Source organism: Polypterus senegalus, chromosome 3, assembly GCF_016835505.1.
Source record: "Polypterus senegalus isolate Bchr_013 chromosome 3, ASM1683550v1, whole genome shotgun sequence".
NCBI classification, from domain to species: Eukaryota; Metazoa; Chordata; class Cladistia; order Polypteriformes; family Polypteridae; genus Polypterus; species Polypterus senegalus.
This window is the reverse complement of record NC_053156.1, coordinates 20,135,047-20,158,189: the sequence shown is the minus strand read 5'-3', so window position 1 is coordinate 20,158,189 and position 23,143 is coordinate 20,135,047. Positions and strand designations below refer to the sequence as shown.

General features: G+C 41.1%; 1 protein-coding gene across 2 annotated transcripts in view; it reads right to left on the bottom strand.

Moving 5' to 3' along the window:
- atf1 (activating transcription factor 1) overlaps nucleotides 1-17,877 on the bottom strand; it is a 62,034-nt gene extending 44,157 nt beyond the window's left edge. Inside the window, exon 1 of one of the 2 annotated variants that reach the window (XM_039746746.1) lies at nucleotides 17,689-17,877. The gene's annotated coding sequence lies outside the window, so the exon portion shown is untranslated. Of the gene's footprint in view, nucleotides 1-17,385; nucleotides 17,404-17,688 lie in introns of those variants that run through there. The other variant, XM_039746747.1, reaches the window with a different exon arrangement.
- Nucleotides 17,878-23,143: the final 5,266 nt, after the last annotated feature.

Below are 23,143 nucleotides of genomic sequence, written 5' to 3'. Positions count from 1 at the left end.
TGAAACTAAAGCAACAATATAAAAACAATGACCAAATTAGGATTTTGATCTTAACCCTACTAACCAGCTCCTTGCCAATGCTTTTACATGAAATAAAAATCACAGAGCAGTAATACCATGTTTAGGACCTACACAAACACTCAAGGTACCCTTGACTTATACGTTGTAGATGCCACATGGGCTGGACGGGCATCCCGACCAGAAGAGGGGATGATTCCTTACCCAGACGGGAGGCTCCTAATATGCAGACAGGCATCTGATCAAACCCCGAAAGAAGGATCAGAAGGGGTGCACGGACAACCCACTGAAGAATGAAAAAGTTTTTGGGTGCCTTTCCCTCTTCCGGCATGCTAGATGACAGCAGCCTTGGATTTCGGTCCCCGGGGGTGGGGGCGTGGGTAGTGGGTGGGGGAATTACAGCCAGCAAGATGTAGTCCGGCAGAACAGCCCTGCTCGGGTCACTGGGAGCCGTGAGGCGGCCCTGCAGGGAGACGAGCTCCCTGTTATAATGGGTTTCCATTTGACAGGGAAGTACTCCCATCGGGCAATTGCCCTGGCATCAGAAGTACACCCAGGTCTGTAATAAAAGGGGCTGCACTCCCTTATCCAGAGATGTCAGAGCTGGGAGGAAGAGACGCAACACACCACTGGAGGAGGGCAGTGCGGTGATGAGAGAGAATATTGTGAGAAAGAGAGAGAAATCTGTGCACTGTGTGACTTTTGACTATTGTGGTGTAATAAACACACCTGTATCTGAACCCGGGGCTGTGTGTATTCGTGCTTGGGGATTTGGGGCTTGCTGACGCCCCTGGTTCCATCACAACATATATACATTTTAAGTAGAGCCAGCTATTCCCATAATGCATCAGCAGTTTGATATTAGTGGTATCTTCATGAACTCAAGATGGACACTTTTGGCGAAGCCTTCTTCACTTTAGAGGATTTGTCAATTTTTAATGGGGTTTCCTATTTTTTGAGACTGTTACAAGAAATTTGAGCTTTCCTCTGAAGCAAATGATTGAGTGTTTATATATTTGTTAATATAATTGTTGCCTTAGTATTTTTGTGAGTACTATCCATGCAGGTGGTGCAGAGTTAGGCACTGCAGCCTAGCGATAAGGAGATCATGGGTTTGTGTCCCAGGTCCTCCCTGTGGGACAGTGCTTTGAGTAGTGAAAATAGCGCTATATAAATGTAAAGAATTATTATTTATTGTAAAATACTTCTATTCACTTTATTAATTCTGAAGAATAAGTTGTCTTTCTGCCTGACCTTTGGTGGTCAGGGCACAGGGTCAGCCACTGTACAGCAACCCTGGAGCAATTTTCAGGTTAAGGGCCTTGCTCAAGGGCACAATGGAGTAGTATCCCTTCTGGCAGTAATAGGATTTGAACTGGCAACTTTTTATATACCACTGCAGAGCCTTAGCCTCAAAGCCTCAAAACACCAGCTATTCTCAAAGTGACATCTCTGCAATTGTAATAATTTAAGATACAATTCAGTACACCATCATTCAGCAAATGCAAACAGTATTTAAATTAATATTATTGATTTAGTCACCCAAGTAATCTATATACTATTTAAAACAGAATGTCTGTCTGTCTTTATGTTCCATATACAAACCTATACCCTTAGACCAATCTAAACCAAATTTTGAATTGTTGCTCTCTAGGACCATACTAACAAGATAGACTACTTTGAAACCCAAAATTTTGACTCTGGGGGTCCAACTGTTTTTTTTTTTTTCCCCATGAACTGTTTGCACACCAGTGCCACCTGCTGGTTCACAGCAGGCGAGACATTCGATCAGAGTGAAGCCAGATTAGCAGACAAAATGACCACAGTTTAACATTGCTTACCTGGGCAATGTTGTGTGCCGCTTCTATCTACTGTAATATAAAAAAGGAGTATCATGCGCTTTTGCTGGGGGTGTTGAGTAAGGCTTGATGGAGAGTGGAAGTGCAGTGCAACATAAAGGAGAATCAAAGGGTTGCTGTTTAAATCATGCTTTGTTGGCTTTTCTTCACAATTCAGTGCGGATGACAGATGGGACGAAGATTCATGCCTGATGAAGAGATGAAGACAGCAGTGCATTTGCAGCTCAGCCTAAAACATTTTTAATGAAGGAATACGAAAGTTTGTTGACAGATGGACAAAGTGTATTGAAAAGCAGGGAGATTATGTCAAAAAAATATGTATTTGTCTTTTCCTAAAGCTGATTAAAATAAATTCTACAGCCAGAGTGCAGATAATTTTTGACTCACCCTCGTAGAAGATAAACATTCTATGTTAAATTTTACAGCTGTAATACTAATGTCACCTGCTCACATTGCCCTACCAAAAACTAAACTTACTAAATCCTATTTCAGGGTCAAGAGCTTACCCACGTAGCACTGGGTATAATGTAACAGTAAACCATTAATATGGTGCCAGCGCATCATTGGACAGGCTCATTCATACAGAGTTAGTGTAAATTTGCAAATCAACCCAAACTTCATCTTTGACATGTGGCAGAAAAACAGAATGGAGGGGGGAGAGTTTAAGGGGTTGCTAGTACCCAAAGAAATACCCAGGCAAGAAAGCACTGGATATATGCTCATAGCAACTGAGCCAGAATTCAAACACAATTCCTTAGAGATGCAAGGTGACAGCACTAGTCATATTAAAAATAAATGCATGTTTTATTTTTTCTGAATATCAAAAACTCTTACCAAAAAAATCTACCTTTTTCTATTATCATACAATTCCTCATATGACTGGAACCTTGGCATGATAGACGAGCTTGTGCAATCCCATGACAATTTTTTAAGTTTCTGCTCCAAGAAATATTATTTTTGGCTAAGGGTGTCTAATGGGAGGGGTCAGAACAAAAAATGACTCAAATGTGTATCTTCCAGGAAAGTTTGGAATAAAATAAAATGTGCCAAGAGGAGGGGCACAGAGCAACGCATGGGGGCGGTGTTCCACGGCAAGTAGCCAGCGACTGAGTAACTCACACAGCCTACCCAGACTCAGTCCAAAGAAGCAATTTGATGTGTCTGCCACTCACAAAGTAAAGGGTGGGACTGCTACACTTGTGTAGGTTTCTGTAGAGAGGGTCTATAAGGAATGATATGATTATCATGAACTACATGATTTATCACACCATGTGCACATCCTTAATGAATTCAATTTCAATTTCTGCTCTGTAATGACAATATAAATACTGTTTAAAATCAATACTAAAAATAAAAATTCTAAATATATTATGGGTGTGACATGAATGCATGAATATCAAATGTTTACAGGATATTTTAATTTACAGAAAAATCTTTAATGCTGCTTTTGCAATAACATGATTCATTAATCAATTCTGTCAACAAGTGATGTTTGCTGTTGTGAAATTTATGTTTATATCAGCATATGGAGGACACATTCATATGTAAATGTTCCTGTTCCAAAGAAAGCAGGTGCCTCTTCACCTAGTGACTACAGACCAGTGGCACGTCTCACATCATGAAGATTTTTGAGAGGCTGGTCCTGAACTATGCGAGTCCTCTTGTAGCAGGACCCCCTGCAGTTTGCCTATTAGACAAAGACTTGAGTGGAGGATACAATTATGCATCTGTTCCACAAAGCTTATTCTCACGTGCACAAAGATGGCTGCACTGTAAGGATTATGTTCTTTGATTTCTCCAGTGCCTTCATTATCATTCAGCCATCCCTGTTAAGGGATAAACACAAAGATATGCAGGTGGATGAGCCAATGGTGTTCTGGTAGGCAGATCACAGTTTGTGAGACTCAAGGACTGTGTGAGTAACACTGGAGTACCACAAGAAACAGGCCTATCCCCTCTTCTCTTCACTCTGTACATGTGTGACTACAAATATAATAGCAGGTCAGGTCACTTCCAGAAATTCTCAGAAGATTCTGCACTTATGGGGTGTACAGATAAGAGAGATGAGACACAGGAGAGGAGTCAGGTGTAGAACTTTGAGAACTGTCTGCACTTTAACATCAGCAAAGCCAAGGTACTGGTTATAGACTTTCACCTCACCCAACAGCCTCCATGTCCGGTCACTATTCAGTGACTGGATGTAGAGGTGGTCCATTCCCACAAGTACTTGGGGATCCACATCAATGATATGGTGGACTTTTCAGGGAACACAAAGAAACTATATAAGAAAGGGCAGACCAGGCTCTTCTTCCTTAGCAGACTGCATTGCTTTAACATAGGAAGTGAAATCCTTCTCATCTTCTACAGCTCTGTATGTGTGTGTATATGTATATTTATTTTTCTATTTATGTATTTATTAAAGAGCTTCTGTTATAAGCCAACCTTTTCCATGTACAAATAAAGTTCTATCAAAATGAATATACCGATAACATATAAACATGTTCATAACCTAATCAAAATCAATTTATTTAAAAACGTTAGAACCCCTCTGTCAAGCCAGATATAATCATATAATATCCAATGGCAGGAAGTTAAAAAGAACTTCAATAGCACTCCGTGCAGCAATACCAATTAATTACCCTTGTGATAAAAGGTGTCCCAAATGATGAACAGGGTATTATTCAGAGGCTGGGTGACACTGTTCATGACAGCTAACACCCCCCACCCCTTCTTCTCTGCCACTATCTCCAGATGGTGCCTTCTCAGTAAACTTGCTAAATCTGTAGCTTTCATCTCACATAGGAAAATGTTGGCCTTGACTGGGGATTTTTTAGAAGTACTAAACATCAGTGGACGCAATCCCCACAGAGAACATAATGCATTAAAAAAAAAATCTGATGGGGATGGCACCATTAATGTGACTGAAGTAACAGTGGTAGTTAAAAAGATCTACTCAGGTGCCTGCCATTGTGTGGTTTCATTCTGTATCAAAGTGGGTGTCTGTGTTCAGTTCCTGTCCTTCTGCCACCAACTGTCTCATTCACTTACGTGTCCACTCCATTATATAAAAGAGTAAATTAATTTCTAGATGTAGTACTATTTTCCTTGTGACCATTACAGTGATACAAATTCCTAAATAATTAGTTTAATGATGAGGCACAAATTGTCTTTTCCTGTATTGTTTAATTATGACATGAAAGTAAAACAAGCTGCATATATAAGAAAAAAAAAAACACGGTCACATCTCATGATATTGGTGATTTGCAAGAAATTGTTCATAGGCTGTTTTTGCTAACTCAAGAAATTGCCAGATGCGTAAAATGCAACCTTTTGCAAATACAGGAGCACATGAACCAGAAGGAAACTAAATAGAGTGCCATGCCTTTTTTTTACTGAAACCAGAATGTTAAGTGATCAGCCTATTACTCTAGACACACATGTCAAGTTTGAATAAATTCAGATAAAATAAGATTGGGAATCCAAGTGGGCAAAACAAGGTTTCTGTTGGTTAAAAGTTCAGTGAAAACAGAGAATTTCAGAGTTGAACTGCTGCTCCTCAGGAACAAAGAGCCAGATGAGATGATTTAGACATTTACTAAGCATGCCTCTAGACAGTCAGGAAACATATAGAACATGCTGGCAGAATCATGTTGTGGTGTTGCTATTGTGACCCTAGCCAGGATAATCAGGAGTGTGTTACTTTTTTCGGCCTAAATGTAACTCTGCACTGCAAATTTACTGACCCAAACTTTCTGTTCTTGTGCCATTTTACAGTGCATCCAGAAAGTATTCACAGCGCATCACTTTTTCCACATTTTGTTATGTTACAGCCTTATTCCAAAATGGATTAAATTCATTTTTTTCCTCGGAATTCTACACACAAAAACCCCATAATGACAACATGAAAAAAGTTTACTTGAGATTTTTGCAAATTTATCAAAAATAAAAAAGTTGAGAAAGCACATGTCCATAAGTATTCACAGCCTTTGCCATGAAGCTCCAAATTGAGCTCCAGTGCATCCTGTTTCTCCAGATCATCCTTGAGATGTTTCTGCAGCTTCATTGGAGTCCACCTGTGGTAAATTCAGTTGATGTGACATGATTTGAAAGGCACACACCTGTCTATAGAAGTCTCCACAGTTGACAGTTCAGGTCAGAGCACAAACCAAGCATGAAGTCAAAGGAATTGTCTGTAGACCTCCGAGACAGGATTGTCTTGAGGCACAAATCTGGGGAAGGTTACAGAAAAATTTCTGCTGCTTTGAAGGTCCCAATTAGTACAGTGACCACCATCATAAGTGGAAGAAGTTCAAAACCACCAGGACTCTTCCTAGAGCTGGCCGGCCATCTAAACTGAGTGATCAGGGGAGAAGAGCCTTAGTTAGGGAGGTGACCAAGAACCCGATGGTCACTCTGTCAGAGCTCCAGAGGTCCTCTGTGGAGAGAGGAGAACCTTCCAGAAGGACAACCATCTCTGCAGCAATCCACCAATCAGGCCTGTATGGTAGAGTGGCCAGACGGAAGCCATTCCTTAGTAAAAGGCACATGGCAGCCCACCTGAAGCTTGCCAAAAGGCACCTGAAGGACTCTCAGACCATTAGAAACAAAATTCTCTGGTCTGATGAGACAAAGATTGCACTCTTTGGTGTGAATGCCAGGCATCACGTTTGGAGGAAACCAGGCACTGCTCATCACCAGGCCAATACCATCCCTACAGTGAAGCATGGTGGTGGCAGCTTCATGCTGTGGGGATGTTTTTCAGCGGCAGGAACTGGAAGACTAGTCAGGATAAAGGGAAAGATGACTGCAGCAATTTACAGAGACATCCTGGATGAAAACCTGCTCCAGAGCGCTCTTGACCTCAGACTGGGGCAACGGTTCATCTTTCAGCAGGACAATGACCCTAAGCACACAGCCAAGATATCAAAGGAGTGGCTTCAGGACAACTCTGTGAATGTCCTTGAGTGGCCCAGCCAGAGCAGAGCCAGACTTGAATCTGATTGAACATCTCTGGAGAGATCTTAAAATGGCTGTGCACCGACGCTTCCCATCCAACCTGATGGAGCTTGGGAGGTGCTGCAAAGAGGAAAGGGTGAAACAGGCCAAGGACAGGTGTGCCAAGCTTGTGGCATCATATTCAAAAAGACTTGAGGATGGAATTGCTACTAAAGGTGCATCGACAAAGTATTGAGCAAAGGCCGTGAATACTTATGTACATGGGATTTCTCAGTTTTTTTATTTTTAATAAATTTGCAAAAACCTCAAGTAAACTTTTTTCACGTTTTGGGGTGTTGTGTGTAGAATTCTGAGGAAAAAAAATGAATTTAATCCATTTTGGAATAAGGCTGTAACATAACAAAATGTGGAAAAAGCGATGCGCTGTGAATACTTTCTGGATGCACTATGTATGGGCCCAACACAGACGGATATCAGCAAGAGTGAAAGGGAAGGTCCACAGGACGGTAGTGAGACCAGCTATGTTATATGGGCTGGAGATGGTGGCACAAGAGACAGAGCTGGAGGTGGCAGAGTTAAAGATGCTAAGATTTGCATTGGGTGTGATGAGGATGGACAGGATTAGAAATGAGGACATTAGAAGGTCAGCTCAAGTTGGATGGTTGGGAGACAAAGTCAGAGAGGCGAGATTGCGTTGGTTTGGACATGTGCAGAGGAGAGCTGCGGAGTATAATGAGAGAAGGGTGCTAAGGATAGAGCTGCCAGGGAAGAGGAAAAGAAGAAGGCCTAAGAGAAGGTTTATGGATGTCCTGAGAGAGGACATGCAGGTGGATGGGTGTAACAGAACAAGATGCAGAGGACGGAAAGATATGGAAGAAGATGATCCGCTGTGGCGACCCCTAACGGTAGCAGCCGAAAGAAGATGATAGAGAAAATGCACCTACTGAAACTTATTTAAAATACTGTCTTCCTGTAGGAATTTAGCCAGAAACCTGGGTGTCAAGAACAGGATATAAGGATTTACATTTTACATTATTTGAGTGCCACTGATGATAATGCTTCATTTTTATGTTACTATACAGTACCACTTCATGCATTAACTATAATACGTCTAAGTCAGCAGAAACGACAGAAGTGAAACACGTCTAGTGCCTGCCATACTTGAACCCGTTTTTCCCTTACAATCTTTATTGTCTTTGGAAGACAAAACACAACATAGCCATGCTCAGCAACTGCATCCTCATAGTTTTATTTAATGATATAACAGCATCAGCTGAATTTAATTTGATTGGATGTAGATGATACAAACATACAAAATAAGGAGTCACTGTTTACCAAAGGCCGAAAACAACTAAATTCATGCATATCAAATAAGAGCAGTGTTCACTAAAGCTGAAGTTGTTAAGTTCATGCCACTTCTGGCTTGTGTATGATAGCCAACATCAAAACAACAAGAACTCCAAGATTACACTTTCATATTTGCTTTGAAGACATATCTAAATGTAAATTTTCATGCAAATTATCAATAGCAGCAAAAACACTCACTGTAAGGGCCGCCAATTATAATCCACGTAGGCGGCCCCAAACGATAATACTTTAATTATTAACAGTAGTCAGCTACCGTCTATATAATAAAATCATAAGGTCTGTGTGTTCAGTTCCTTGGAGCAATCTGATTGGTCAGTTTTGCTTTAGTGACACTACAGAAAAAGGAAGTGCCAGTGTGAAACACACAAGGAGGAGTAAAGCTGCATACTGAGAGAGTTGCCTTCAGAGTCAAGACAGTATAAAACCGGACAGGAAAGGTACCTCGAAAATAATGACAGAGTCTGAGAAGCAGGCTTTATGGAAATGAACTTGAGAGGGAGAGCAGCAATGAAGGTACTGAAGGCGCTGAAGGTACACACAGAACAACAAATACTTCTAAATTATTTTATAACCTGTCTTTGACAGTCACTGTGGCTACTTAGATGATATTGCGCTATAGTGTTCAAATGTATTCAGTATGAGTGTAATTTACACATAATTACACATTAAATCTGGGAGAACTCTGCTTACTTTATTTCAATAATCTAAGCTGAACAGCCCATTGTCAGTAATGATTTTCTCTGCTACATGTGTGACCAAAAATGTGGCAAGGTAGAGAAGACTCTGCTGCATGTTGAAAGTAACCAGGACTTGACTTGGGTTCACTGCTTTTTAAAGCAGGTCTCAGCAATCTATTAAATAATATAATTTTTTTACCAGTCAAATTTAATTTATATTAAAGTCACAGTACAGTAACTAATAACAGTACAGTTATTAGTGGGGAATAGAATGAATTAAATGAATAAATACATAAATAAATAAAGAGGCCAACCAAATTAACAGGCTAATTAAAAGGGAAAGCTCAGTTATAGGATGAACTCTGGAACCCCTGGAGGTCATAGCGAAGGGAGAATAAAAACAAAACTCTCTTATTATGAACAATGCTGCACATCCTCTACAGTATGTGACACACTAACACTGAGCTTTCAGCCAACACATTACTCAGCAGAAACATGTAAAGAAATGCTACTGAGGCTCCTTTATACCAAGAGCAATATGTCTGCATAATGCCTCACTGTGAGTGCGACAGCCTAGTCAGTACTTCATTTCTTGCTTTACAGTCATTATGTTCAGACCAAAGTGTGTGTATATGTATTTATTTACTTACTTATCTATCTATTTTTGTATTTATTTAAAGAGCTTCTGTAAAAAGCCACATTTCCCCCAGGGACAAATACATTCCTCTCTATTTATCTATCCATCTATACCTGAAGTTGAAATAAAAATTTTATGAGAACAAGTGAATTAGGCTCCTCACTATCTATGCTATTAAAGGACTCAAAATCATGTCAAGATTTGATGGACCCATGGCATTACTTTCAACTAAATCTCAGAAATTACTTTGACATGTGAATAATTCAATAATAATTCAAATACTTCCTAATTTTTGTGCAAACACGGTTGTGTATTCTCACTGAAGAACTGCCGTGAGTTTCCATAAAATGCAAGAGACACGGCAGTGCTACACACTGTTTCATCACCAGATTCTTTCACCCCTCTACAGAGGTGTAGCAAAACCACACCTGAACAAAAACATTCCTTTTAGGCATTTGTGTAAGACTCAAGGAAATAATGTTACAGTAATATACAATTATACATACTGTATACATTTTCATAACTTGTTCAGTTCAAGCAGAGAATTGTAAAATAAACACTACTGAATTATAGACAAAAGAAATGTGAGCATCAAGAATCAAGCTGTCACAAGTAAGCCATACTCTGCTCAGCCTTGGTCTGGGATGTTACCTAACGATAACATACTGAGGGGTAAAATGAATCCCATACAATTAATTTGTTTGTGGTAGTTTATATTGTATTGTTTCTAAATGCAGCTTTTTCAGGCTATTATTGTAATATACATTATGTGTTTGTTTAAACAAGGGAAAGCACAAATAAGAATGTGATTTCTGAATGACTTCCAGCAAATAACCAAAATAGTGTAAGCTGTGCCTGAACACACAAAGTATAATAAAGTAAAAATGTATATTAAAAGAATTTTGCTACTTTATTTCTTATCCATTTCCTTAAAGGGTCTTGTTCTGAACAAACTACATGCCAATCAGATACCTGCAGCCAGCAAATTACACATCCTAATAGAAACCCTCAAGTCTACCACTGGGTTAAAATGTATTGCCCTCAGACCTACCAAGAGATTCTTGGTACACTCTAGTCAAAATCTCAGTGAAACAGAGAACACCAAGACACATAAAGGCGTCCCTTAAATTTTTTTCAAGTAACGAAACAAATTTAACTGATCATTTTTCCCAATAACATTCTGCAAAATGTTAACCATAATGTATTAAACGCTGAATGTTTAGCAAACAACCTGATTCACAGTTAAATCAACTACTTTACATTTTCATAATTTTAAAAATGAATTCATACTGAACTTAAGGCCATGTCATTCACACAATTTTTACAGGGATTTTCAGTTTCAGACATCAGAATCTTAGCGGGCTGGAGGCAGTCATGGCACCACCACGTAACCACCAGTTATATAGTCTGACATACCCAGTGACTCACTCCAAACAGACTGCAACTTTCAATGATAAATTCATACAGGTTGTAGTGGGAGGCTGTGTGTGTGCGAGTTTGAGCTTGATTGTGAAGAATAATTTATATAATACAGCTATGAGGAATAAGAAACATGGGAGGTTTGGACCTCACAAACAAAAGAAATAACAGTCTGACACCTTGTGTTTTAGGTACCATGACAGAATGAAGAAAAAAAAAAAGAGGAATGATGATGATGGGGGGTGAGATTGCAGGTGAACTGCTGTACCTGTCATTCCTACATCACTGGCTCTCTCAGGCAACATGTTAACAATTGGCTGTGAGAAAAAGGGGTGAACTTGCGATTCTTTAGAACAATGCTGGAAAGTCATCTTTCGGTCATCACCTATGATTTCTATGTCGTGTAATTCGATATACTCAAGTGGCGAGATCTGCAACTGCAGTTTTCAAGTTTGACATGCTTTCTGAACAGAAGTCACAAACAGTTTCAATTCTGGAATTATTTATATTTTTACTGTGTGGCATGAGAAGAATTACAGAACTTTCTAAACACAGCCTCAATGCTAAAAACAAACATAGTCCTACTAATTCATAAACTTTTTAGAATGTATTTTAATGTGTGCTTATACTCATCCCTTGCCTATAACTGCATTTTCTGAATGAGTTTGACTCCACAACATAATGAGGAGGCGAAAGCTCATTCCTAAAGCATCTGGCATGTAGAAGGAGCCAACCCTTCAACAAATTACCAGTCGGTAACAGAGCTCATTCACCCATACAGAAACAACATTGGGTCTACCCTGCATGTCTATGGGAAACTGGAAGAAACCTCAAGTGACATGTGCTTTGCAACAAAAAAAAAATACGTATCTTCTGAAGGGACAGCCCTGTGATTTACAGTTACGCTCCTCAGCTACTGGTGGTTACACAGCCTCGTAACAGCATCTAATTCTTTACTGACTCTAGGAAGTACAATAAAATGCATTATCCTGACAGTTATTTCCCCCAATGAAAAGCACAAGACAGGATTTCAACTAATTTTATAAAGGAGAAAGAACTCTTGCACAACATAAACGAATGTCTTTTTCTCTCTCTACAATTTGTGGCACAGAATAATGGTAACTGCTAAATTGCAGTACATTAAACCAAAGCATATAGTAATCCAAACTACAGTATGTAGACTTTATCACATTATAGATTACTGTAATTAGTATGTCTAATAAAATAAAATAAATTTAAAAAAAAGTGTGTTAACATTTTTGAATAGGTTATAAGCAAGTGTGGAATGCAAGGTACGGATGCACTGTTCAAGATTGCTTCCTACTTTCCACTCAAAGTTGGTTAGACAGAAACAATCCTTCTTCTGCAACTCTGAACTAAATAAGTGGGTTAGAATAGCGAGGGACGGATTTGTTAAACATTCACAAATCTCTGACACCTCTTAGTCTAAGCTGCTGGGCCAACACTTGTCGAAATAGTAATACAGAGAAGGCAAAGGCAAATCTTGAATGACACACCAGGACACTGAGCTGCACATTTGAACACTCACTCACTACTGTGTGTAAGTATTCCAGAGTATCCTTAACAATGTTGATTTATAGGGTCATTGTTGTCGCATGTAGAGAGTATGCTGAAGTTCCTACTTGCATGTGCTGAACAACTTCCAGTCTGTCACTACTCTCCAGCACCATGGTTAGTGAGTGCAACAGCCTTACCTTAAAACTTCTACCTCCCTTACCTGAAAAATCACTAAACAAAACATTTGTCATTAACAAACAAAACAAAAGAAGAGGCTAGCTCTAGTTATCTCGCAGTGAGCTAGGTTTACCCTTGGGTGGGTGCGCACGTGAAACCTGAACTTTCCAATTTACTGATGGAACTTGAAGGACTAGCACCCCTTATTCTTGGCTTTAAAATGATGACTGTCCTTTTTTTTTTCTTCTGATATAAGCTATTTGAAGATGGCAGCCCAAGAAAAACAGGCTTTCATGGTTTAATATTATAAAAGGACAGAGTTGAAAAACTTGGTTAAACCCATGTATCACCTGGTGAAATAACTAAATTTACAGATTATGTGAAGTCATAGTCATATATGGCTGCGAGACATGGACGATATCCAGTGGCCTGAGACGAAGACTGGACTCCTTTGGTACTGTGTCTCTCCAGAAAATCCTTGGGTACCGTTGGTTTGACTTTGTGTCGAATGAGCGGTTGCTCATGGAGTCCCGAATGAAGCACATTACCAGCATTGTGAGGGAGCGTCAGTTACGGCACTACAGCCATGTGGAGAGTTTCTCCGATGGTGATCCAGCTCATAAGATTCTCATTGTTGGGGACCCGAGTGGCTGGACCAGGCCAAAGGGTCGCCCACGTAACACCTGGCTGCGGCAGATAACGGGTCATTTCCAGAGGGTGGGACTGGACCGTGTGTCTGCCTGGGGAGTTGCCAACCAGGATCCCGAATTGTTTCGCCATGTAGTGGGTGCAGCGATGCACTGTACCAGTGCAAGCTCCCTAACTTGATAGTCTTGAACACTCACTGTGGTCACTTGTGTTCATTAAAACACATTTAGTAAAAGTAACTAAAGATTTGTTCTTACTGCCAACTAAATGTCATCATTTTGGCACATAGTCCAACAAGCTCATCCTTCCTATTCACCCAGATTGTCCAACGTAGCACCAAGTGGACATCTGAAGCCCTGCTCTCTAACTGATTCAATCTGTCTACAGTTCTTTGAGTGAATAAAAACATTCTAATATTTCTGCAAAATTGGCCCTTTACAAGTTTCTAACCGTGTCCCAGTGCTCTTGAGTTTATTTTCAAGTAACAACTGGGATCTACTGTACTAATTCCTTTCAGAATTTCAATTTGTGAACACAGATCCTCTGCTGCTATTCTGTAGTCTAGAAAGATACTACAACATGGAAAATTACTTTATAAGATTGTCAGAAAAAAAAAAAGTTTTTTCATTAACCATGAACTCCAAGAATCCATTAGACACACTTTACTGATTGGTTTTAATTTACATTTTCGGCAAAATTCTTATAAGGCCATGTCACCTTAAATGACTTTTCCACTGATTTTCAGTTACAGCCTTCATTTACATGTCAGTCGGAGGCAGTCAGAGGTACACTCCTATGATGGTCAGTCATATAGTCTGACATACCCAGCCACTCAGTTTAGCTAGTCTGTAACTCAGCCCGAGGTCTGATTTTACCTTAAGTTATAAAGGCAGGGTCTGTGTACATGACAGCGGACAACCAATCAGCACCCACCCAAAGCACAATACCTGTACATATAATGTTGCGACGACGAACAAGGACTGCAGGTGGATTGGACCTTGCAAACAGAAGAGAGGCTTGTCGTTCTGACATCTCCCGGCATTATGTAATTGGCTGTCAGAAAAGAAATGAGTTTGTGATACTCTGGAAATGTGAAACAGTACTGGGAAGTCACCACACAGTCTTGTAATTTGACTTCCACTGACAAATGTGGGTAATGAAATCAGCAACTGCAGTCATTAAACTTGTCATCAGCTTTAACTGTATCTGACTTCTGGCACTTAGCTAAGACCCGAGTACAAACTATGATTAGCTGCAAACATCTTGCAGCCATTTTAGTATTATATACAAGCACAAACTTTAATAGCCGAAACATTTATGAATAATGCAAAGAGCAAAAAATAAAATAAAATAAAAAAAAGCATGATTACGAAAAATAATTCAGTCTTGTGTGAAATGTTGTGGTCTCGGTGCTAAAACAACAGATTTAAAACCACAGGATTGCTGATTCAATCCCCACTAAGAGTACTGCATCACCCAGAGTAAGACATGCAAACTTGCCTGGACTCCAGGCATAACAAAGCCTGTATTACAGTTATGAACTTGCAAAGCACATTGAAATAATGCTCATTGAATGGTTTTATACGGAAAGAAGTTGGATTGCGCGTGCAAAAATTACTAGTTAAATTCATGCAGAAAGTGTAAAAGAAATTCTCTTAAAATACACGGACTGTCACCAAAGTTAAATATTTAAAAATAAATGTTCAGCATTGAACGGGTTTTGTCCAATTAAGTACCACAGTTAGGGAAGGGTTGAAGCTCCAGTCCACTGGAAGATGCACACCTTAAGCTGATGTCACATTATGTGATACGTAGTCATAGGGTATGTCAGACTTGACGAATGCATGGTCTCGTCATCGGGCCATGCCAGCTTAAACAACTGAAAATTTCTGGGCAAGTCAAATTACGTGACAACTTTCCAGGGCAGTTGTGGTTGTCCCTTTTTCTGACAGCCAATAGCATGCGGTCTGATGGAGCTGGTGCTGCACAAAGGATTAACAGGTAGGGCAAGTTCAGTCACAATCCGGACACTTTTTTCTTCTAACCATGCTGTCATGGTACGTAAAACACGAGCAGTGCTGTGGAGTCCGTACAGAAAACCTTTGACCTTCAATTTAAGGTAGCGCCAACCCTAACTCCTCAATTTGTCTTGCTTGCGAGTTCTAAAACATCTGCATTCCTTATTAATCATTGCTGACTTATATGTAGTATACTTCTGGAATGGCACTGACTGGCTGTCAGCTCTCATGTGCACAGAGCCCACCCCTATGACTAAAGGACAAACTGAAACCAAAATCTGGGCAAGTCACTGGGTATGTCAGATTAGTTTGCCACTGAATGCCTCCGATTAAGATTATGTAAATGAAGGCTATGATTGACAAATAGCCCTCTAAAGGCCATGTCACATTTGACAACTCTTCCAGCGATTTTCAATCAAGCATTCACTTACATAATTTTTTTTGTTAGGCATTCACTGGCACACTCCCATGACCTTCAGTTGTGTAATCTGACATACCCAGCAACTCACTCCAACTCATTCACAACTCGCTCAGACAATATCAAACAGGTTTGATAAAAGAAATGGCTGCAATTGCAGATGAACCCGCCATACATACAGCACCGGCTTAATCTGGTTATTGGGCATCAGAAAAAAGTGCAATCACGACTGAGCCAGAAAGTCAGTGCACGGTTGCATAACCGGACATTCCCAGTGACTTTCAGTTGTTTAAACTGAAAGATCCAGGGACAAGATCAGCATTTGACCTTATCTGACTCATCTTATAGACGTAGAATACAATATTAAATATTTGACTCTACTTTTTTTACTAATTGTATATCCATGCTATGTACTTGTACTGTTTTTTTCCTACTTATTCATTATTATTCTCATTTTACTTTTTTCTTGTAACTATTTCATTGACATCTGTAGGAAAATGTGCTATTGAAATAATGATTGCTGTTGTGGTCAGCAAGTCTGTCATACCCTATGACTTTTTGACCTTTACATTAACTCATACTTGTGTGACATACTGTCAACCTAAGAAACTTTACATCTCTGGAATATGGGAGGAAATCTGCAATTGCTATAAAGAAATAAAACTCGCAAACACGGGAACGTGCAAACTCCACACCCATGTCAGGTCAGGATTGAAACACAGAACTCTTCAATTCTGGGGGCAACAGATCCAACATCTATGCCACCCTGCCGACTGACTGAACGTTCGATTATTGGTAAAGTAAGGCGACTGATTAAATGACACAGAAGGCTCAAAGGAAAACCAGCTTGGGCCACAAGGGAGGAATACATGAGCCCCTTCCTGCTGATGATCGAAACAACGGTTATTGGGTGTCTGCGAACAAAAGAAAAAGCACCTACAAAAAAAAATCTCAAATAAATCAGAAAAAAAGGCAAAAGAAAGTGAAGCCGGATAGACGGATCCACACAACAGTCGAGCGGTCTACTGTACGTCCAGTGTCGATAGACTCATCGCGGAAGCGATCATAGTCGATTCACGCGGGACGAAAGACGAGTTTCTCATTCAAAAAAAGGAAAAACGCGCGTGAGCACCAAAGGAAACTTCTAGAAGTGGGAGTGCCAGTAGTCATCAGGCAAACTAAAAACTCAAGGAAATCCTAGTGAGGAGGAATCAGGAGGCGCAAGGCGGCAATGAGAATCCGAACGTGCGCGAGGCACGACGAAAGAAGCGGGATGTACGCGGGGATCTCCTTCTGGCACGGGGGCTCACGGATGCAATCGAAACCGTAAAAAGTGAGCGGGGAGAAGCGGGATGGAGACGTGCGAGGAAACGCGCTGCTCCCTCATCCCCACCCGAGATTTCACTTGATAATACAAGGCCACGATATGAACACGCAGTTCGTGTGAAGTGTACATTGACACACACAACGAGTCGTCTTCCACCGAGGCACCCTGCAACCGCAACAACCTGCATTCGGGGGCAGCGGTGGTACCCCTCGCCTCTTGACCCAGCAGGCGCCACCGGGCTCAGGCCATAGACAGCACCGGTTTTCCGGGGGCGCTTACTAACCCCCGTGCGCACAAACAACACACGCGCCGCGGGACACGGGCTAACAGAACATATCTACCGACCGCCTTTCCCGCTCCGCTGCATTAAAGAGACGGCGAATTCGAACATTGCGCCTCGCCAGCCACTTGGCTCCCTTCGACCCCGTCTCCGTCTCAGTCTCTCTCGCTTACTCGCTCGCTCACTCATGCACACTCCCTCTCTCTCTCCTTTCCCCCTTCGTGTTTATTCAGGGCTGCCGAAAAAACCTCAAGTCACCACGCACGCAGTGACCGCGTCAACAGCACGTCAGCGGCTCGGGCAGCCATTAAAGAGCTTCCCCTACGCCGGCGGACGGGAGGGAAGGACGCCATGACGCCCGCGCTTACCTCGGTCTGCAGTGCTGACACTCGCGCCGCTCTCTTCTGTGCGCGTCCGTCCAGCCAGCCGGCCGCTTCGCCGCCCTGGAGATTAGAAAGCAGGGCTTGCTTAATTTTCTTTGTGTTTTTTTATTTTTTTAAATGAAATATATTGTTGACTTTTTTTCTTTCTTTTTTTTTTTTTTTCGAAAAGGAAACAAACGCCGCCCACTCGCCTCTACGCTCCGCTCTGCCGCGAGTTCATTGGTGGAGCGAGCGCCTCGAGAAGAAAAGGGCTGTGGGGGAAGTTAGGGCGGGCTCTTTGTGGCGGCAATGAGGCCGCGTCTCCGCTAGGGGCGACATTTCCCCACGTCGAGGAAGCTTATTGGGATTGTAATAACGACTGCGTGCCGGCATGGGCGACAGTGGTCGGCAACCTTTCAGCGGGGTCGTGCCGACCCAGTGTTCCAATGTTATTCCGCGTGCCGACATAATTCAACCAATTTTGTTATATACAGTATAGTATCAAAATTGGACCAGTTATAATGGGCTTCAGAAGTATATACTCTTGAAGCCCATTATAACTGGATCTTATAGTATTGCTCATTCAATATTTTAAAATACATAGGATCATATATGAAAAGAATGTTTTGGCAATTTTATAACTACATTTGGTGGCTTTATTTTTGGTTCCAATAACAGTATTTATTATTATTTAAATTTTTTAAACATGGACTGATGTTTAGTTTGATAAACACTTGATGTACGACACTTTCACAGCATGACGCACAGACTTTTGTTGTACAAATCCATATTCATTTGTCCAAGGGTCTTGAAATGAGCGAACATCAAGTTGTCTTTTGTGAGTCATTTTTAGGGCAGTACGTTACTTAATAATATCGAGGTTTGTTTTAACGCACCACGGCCTGCACTGAACACATGCCTTCACTTTACATGGGGGATGCGGTGTTCGAACGCATGCGCTGTAATTAAAATATAATAATAAGAACTTGGTTTTAACGCACCACAGCCTGCACTGAACACGTGGTTTCCATTTACATGTGAATCGTGTATGCAATGCATGCACTGTAATTAAAATATGTATATTTTTTTGTTACTATATTTCAATTCAATCAAGAGTGCCACTGAAAATCATTCTGCGTGCCACTGGTTGCCGACCCCTGCAATATACCATACAATCTTCTAGAGCTCGTTTAATCCTGAGCAGGGTCATGGAGAGGTTGGAGCCTGTCCCACCATGTGTAGGGTGCAAGGCAGGAACAATCCCTGGACATGACAGCTCTACATTGCAGGGCAGACACACCACATCAGATATATAAAAGTCAATTTGCTTGTGTGTGTATGCGTGTATGTTTATCTCTACTAATAAAAGGCAAAGCCCTCACTCACTCACTCACTCACTGACTCATCACTAATTCTCCAACTTCCCGTGTTGGTAGAAGGCTGAAACTTGGCAGGCTCATTCCTTACAGCTTACTTACAAAAGTTAAGCAGGTTTCATTTCGAAATTGTACGCATAACGGTTGACAACGTCCGCCATGTTGAACTTTCTTATTTATGGCCCCATCTTCACGAAATTTGGTAGGCGACTTCCCTGCGCTAACCGAAACCAATGTACGTACTTATTTCGGTGGTACGATGCCATTGTCGGCCGCCATATTGAATTTTCCAATGGTCTTTGTTACTTATGGGCCCATCTTGAAGAAATTTGGTACGCGGGTTCCCAACGTTAACTGAATCCTACTTACGTACATATATACGTCCATAGCCTGCAGCTCGGTCACGTGTGAGGCGGCGTTGGGTCCCCCATCCCAACGCCTCCCACGTTGTTGGCTGCCTGCCTATATAAGGCCGTCCGTCGCTCCGGTCTCTACATTCCCTTCCTTGCTTCGCCACGGGATTCACGTCTCCCTACTGATAACTACAGCCTTTTTATTTAATCCACGGCTTCTCCGCTGTTTTATTGTTCGTTTATTACGATTATAGTTATTGTGTAGATATTTTAGACTTACTTTACATTGTTCAGGTACCCATTTCCTTAATCATTCCAACCGTACCCCCATTAACATGTCTATCGAGGTGATCACCATCGATCAAAGAACTGTCACTTACCGAGTGGTTTTCATGTCCGGAGATGGCGCCTGCCTTTTCCATTCTCTTTGTTACATATTGCACGGCCATATCAGGCTCACTCTTGATATCCATTGTGTCTTATGTATTGAATGACTGGGACAGGTTCAAGGTGTGGACTGATGACGGTACAGGAGATAATTATACTACACAGGAGCACTAGAAGAGTAAAATGCTTAAGCCCTTCACCTATGGATCTGCTTGTGAGTTGATGGCTGCCACTGAATTGTTCGGTTGTCACTTTCAAGTGTACCAAAATGGCCAAATATTTTACACCTTTGGACAACCGCCAATGCCTCTTAAACATCTTAGACTCACAGGTGACGATTTCAGTAGTGGACACTTTGATGTTTATGAATGTTTAAACTCTCAAAAGCTGGATGTGAAGTTATCAATGAAACCGGTTGTGTGCTTACAACGCTTGACAGATGCCGAATGTCACTTCAACACAAGTCCTACAAATACTGTTGTAATTGAAACAAACCATGAAACTCAAACCGATTATGACAGCAGCAATCCAAGCTGTGAGATTTAAAACAAGATTACTGTTCACATGGCCAACTGTACGTTACATGCTCAAGAGTAAGTTCAGCGCACAGCTTGGTCATATTACAACCGGAGGGCCGAACTGACAATGTGGTATACAAAGAGATCCTTAACAAATAATTATTGGTATATTTTCCCTCAGTTTAAAAACATTTAATTTTCTTCTTAATAAAAATTTTAAGGCAGTACTTCGCCGCTGCGAAGCGCGGGTATTTTGCTACTAATGTATATACCGGGGGTCTCCAAGTCCACTCCTGGAGACTGCAGGTTTTCATTCTAACTCTTTTCTTAATTAGTGACCAGTTTTTGCTGCTAATTAACTACTTCCCTTTATTTTAATTGACGTTTCTTGAGACTCTGACCACTGAATTGATTCTTTTTTCCTTAAACTTGCCCTAAACATTAATTTGATGTGAAGTGAGCCACCACGTGACCAGCTAAGTTGGGGCCTCGAACTCCAACCAACTTCACTTCATTCAGTTTCTTAATTTGAAGCCAATTCTCATTGCTAATTAAACCCGTTATGTAACAAGAACATTTATTTCTGTAGCACGTTTTCATACAAATAATGTAGCTCAAAGTGCTTTACATGATGAAGAAAAGAGAAATAAAAGACAAAGTAAGGATTAGAATAAGACCACGAGTAAGGTCTGATGGTCAGGGAGGACAGAAAAAACAAACAAAACTCCAGACGGCTGGAGAAAAAATAAAATCTGCAGGGGTTCAGAGGTCACGAGACCACCCAACCCCCTCTGGGCAATCTACCTAACATAAATGAAACAGTCCTCTTTGGATTTAGGGTTCTCATGGAAGGACTTGATGATGATGGTCACATAGACTTCTGGCTTTCAGTCCATCAATGTTGGTGCATCCTGATGCTTTGAGTAGGTGGAGGTGGCGCAGGCCGCCACCACAAAGAAACCGGAAAAAGAAACAGAAGAGAGAGTTGGGGTCAGTACGGATTTTAGAGACACCATGAATAGTTATTGTGATGAATTGAATATACAGAGGATTAAATTAAAATGAAGTTATGAGAAGGCCATGTTAAAGTAATGAGTTTTTAGCAGTTAGAAAGGATGTAATTCCATGGCGCTCACTCATTCTGCCATGGCAGACATTTCCAGAACTGTTGAGTTTCTTTTTTAAGAGCGCTGGCTGCAAAATGTTTTGTGGACCTGAGCAAATCAACATTACTGAGGCCTTCACCTTTCTTTATTTTTAATAATAATAATACATTTTATTTATACAAGGTGCCTTTCTAAGCACTTAAGGACACCGAACAAACAATAAATAAAAAAAACACATTATAAACAAAACATAAAACATCAGAAAATATAAAAATGAAAACCAAACAAAGCCACTGTAGTCGCAGAGAAAAAGCCATTTTCAACAGATGGGCTTTAAGTTAAATAATTCGATATTTCTAAGCTCAGTAGGTAGTGAGTTCCAGAATGGCTGAATGCTCGGCTCCCCATGGTGGTTAGACGGGCGAGGGGAACGGTCAGATGGATGGAGGAAGAGGATCTAAGGTTACGGGAGGGAATGGCAACATGGAGAAGGTCAGACAGATATGGAGGGGCGAGGTTATGAATGGCCTTAAATGTTAACAGCAGAATTTAAAAATCAATTTGAAACTCAATCGGTAGCCAATGAAGCTGCTGAAGGACCGGAGTAATATGGTGAATACATGGGGTTTGAGTAATGATGCGGGCAGCTGAATTCTGGACTAGCTGAAGCTTATGGAGAGATTTATTAGAGAGACCAAAGAGGAGTCCAGACGAGAAGTAACAAGACTGTGAACAAGAATGGCAGTGGCATGGGGAGTGAGGGAAGGGCAGATGTGATTTAATATTACGTAGGTGGAAGGAAGCGGACCGGGCGATGTTATTAATGTGAGATTGAAAAGATAGAGTAGAGTTATTGTGCAACGGACGCAGGTTGTTGTTTATGTGTTGGTACAATTTGTGTCTTAACTCTTTGAGGGCTGAATATTTTTCCAAAAAATTATGCTTTCACACCGAAATCAACCTGAAACGTTTGTTGCTCCATGCTGTGGCTGCCAGTTTGTCAAGTTTGCTGCCAGGCTATCTTCACGTGGCTGGGACAGCAGCGGTGGTCATGGTCACAGTGCATTACAATCTGGTTTCTACGTACACCTTATCATTGTTAAGTGGCAGTCCTCCCTGGCAAACATTGTCAGTACCATGACTAGCTGGGCACCGATCAGCTGAAGCTGGACCCTCACATTCATTTTGATCACTTGTATCAAAATCGGAGTCTGACAAGTCATAGTCCAGTTTAGAGATAATAGGCAAAGCACCATCCATGGACTATTTTGCTTTTCGCATTCGATTTGATCTCTCGCCAGATGTCATGTGCCATTTTTGCCATTGTGTGCGCCTTGTTACTCACGACAGCGCAGGGAATCTCGGTCAAACCGATGAATCTAACTTTCCTTCTATCAACGAGAGCCCAACGTAACGGTTGGTTTTGTCAGAGTTTACAGTCGATGACCATCGTCAACTCCTTCTTTTGACAAAAGTCGACATCAGCCCTGAAAAAGTTAATATTCATTGGTTGCTAATTAAGGAAAAAAGAAATAATTAAGGGGCCTGAGTCATAAGATGTGCATCCGTTAAAATTAAAGCAAAGAGTTAATTAGCAGCAAAATCTGCTCACTAAATTAGAAAAGGGTTAGAGTGAAAACCTGCAGCCACAGTAGCCCTCCAGGACTAGTTGGAAACCCCTGGTATAGGTTAGGTTAGGAGCACGCGCTGTTAGGACGTTC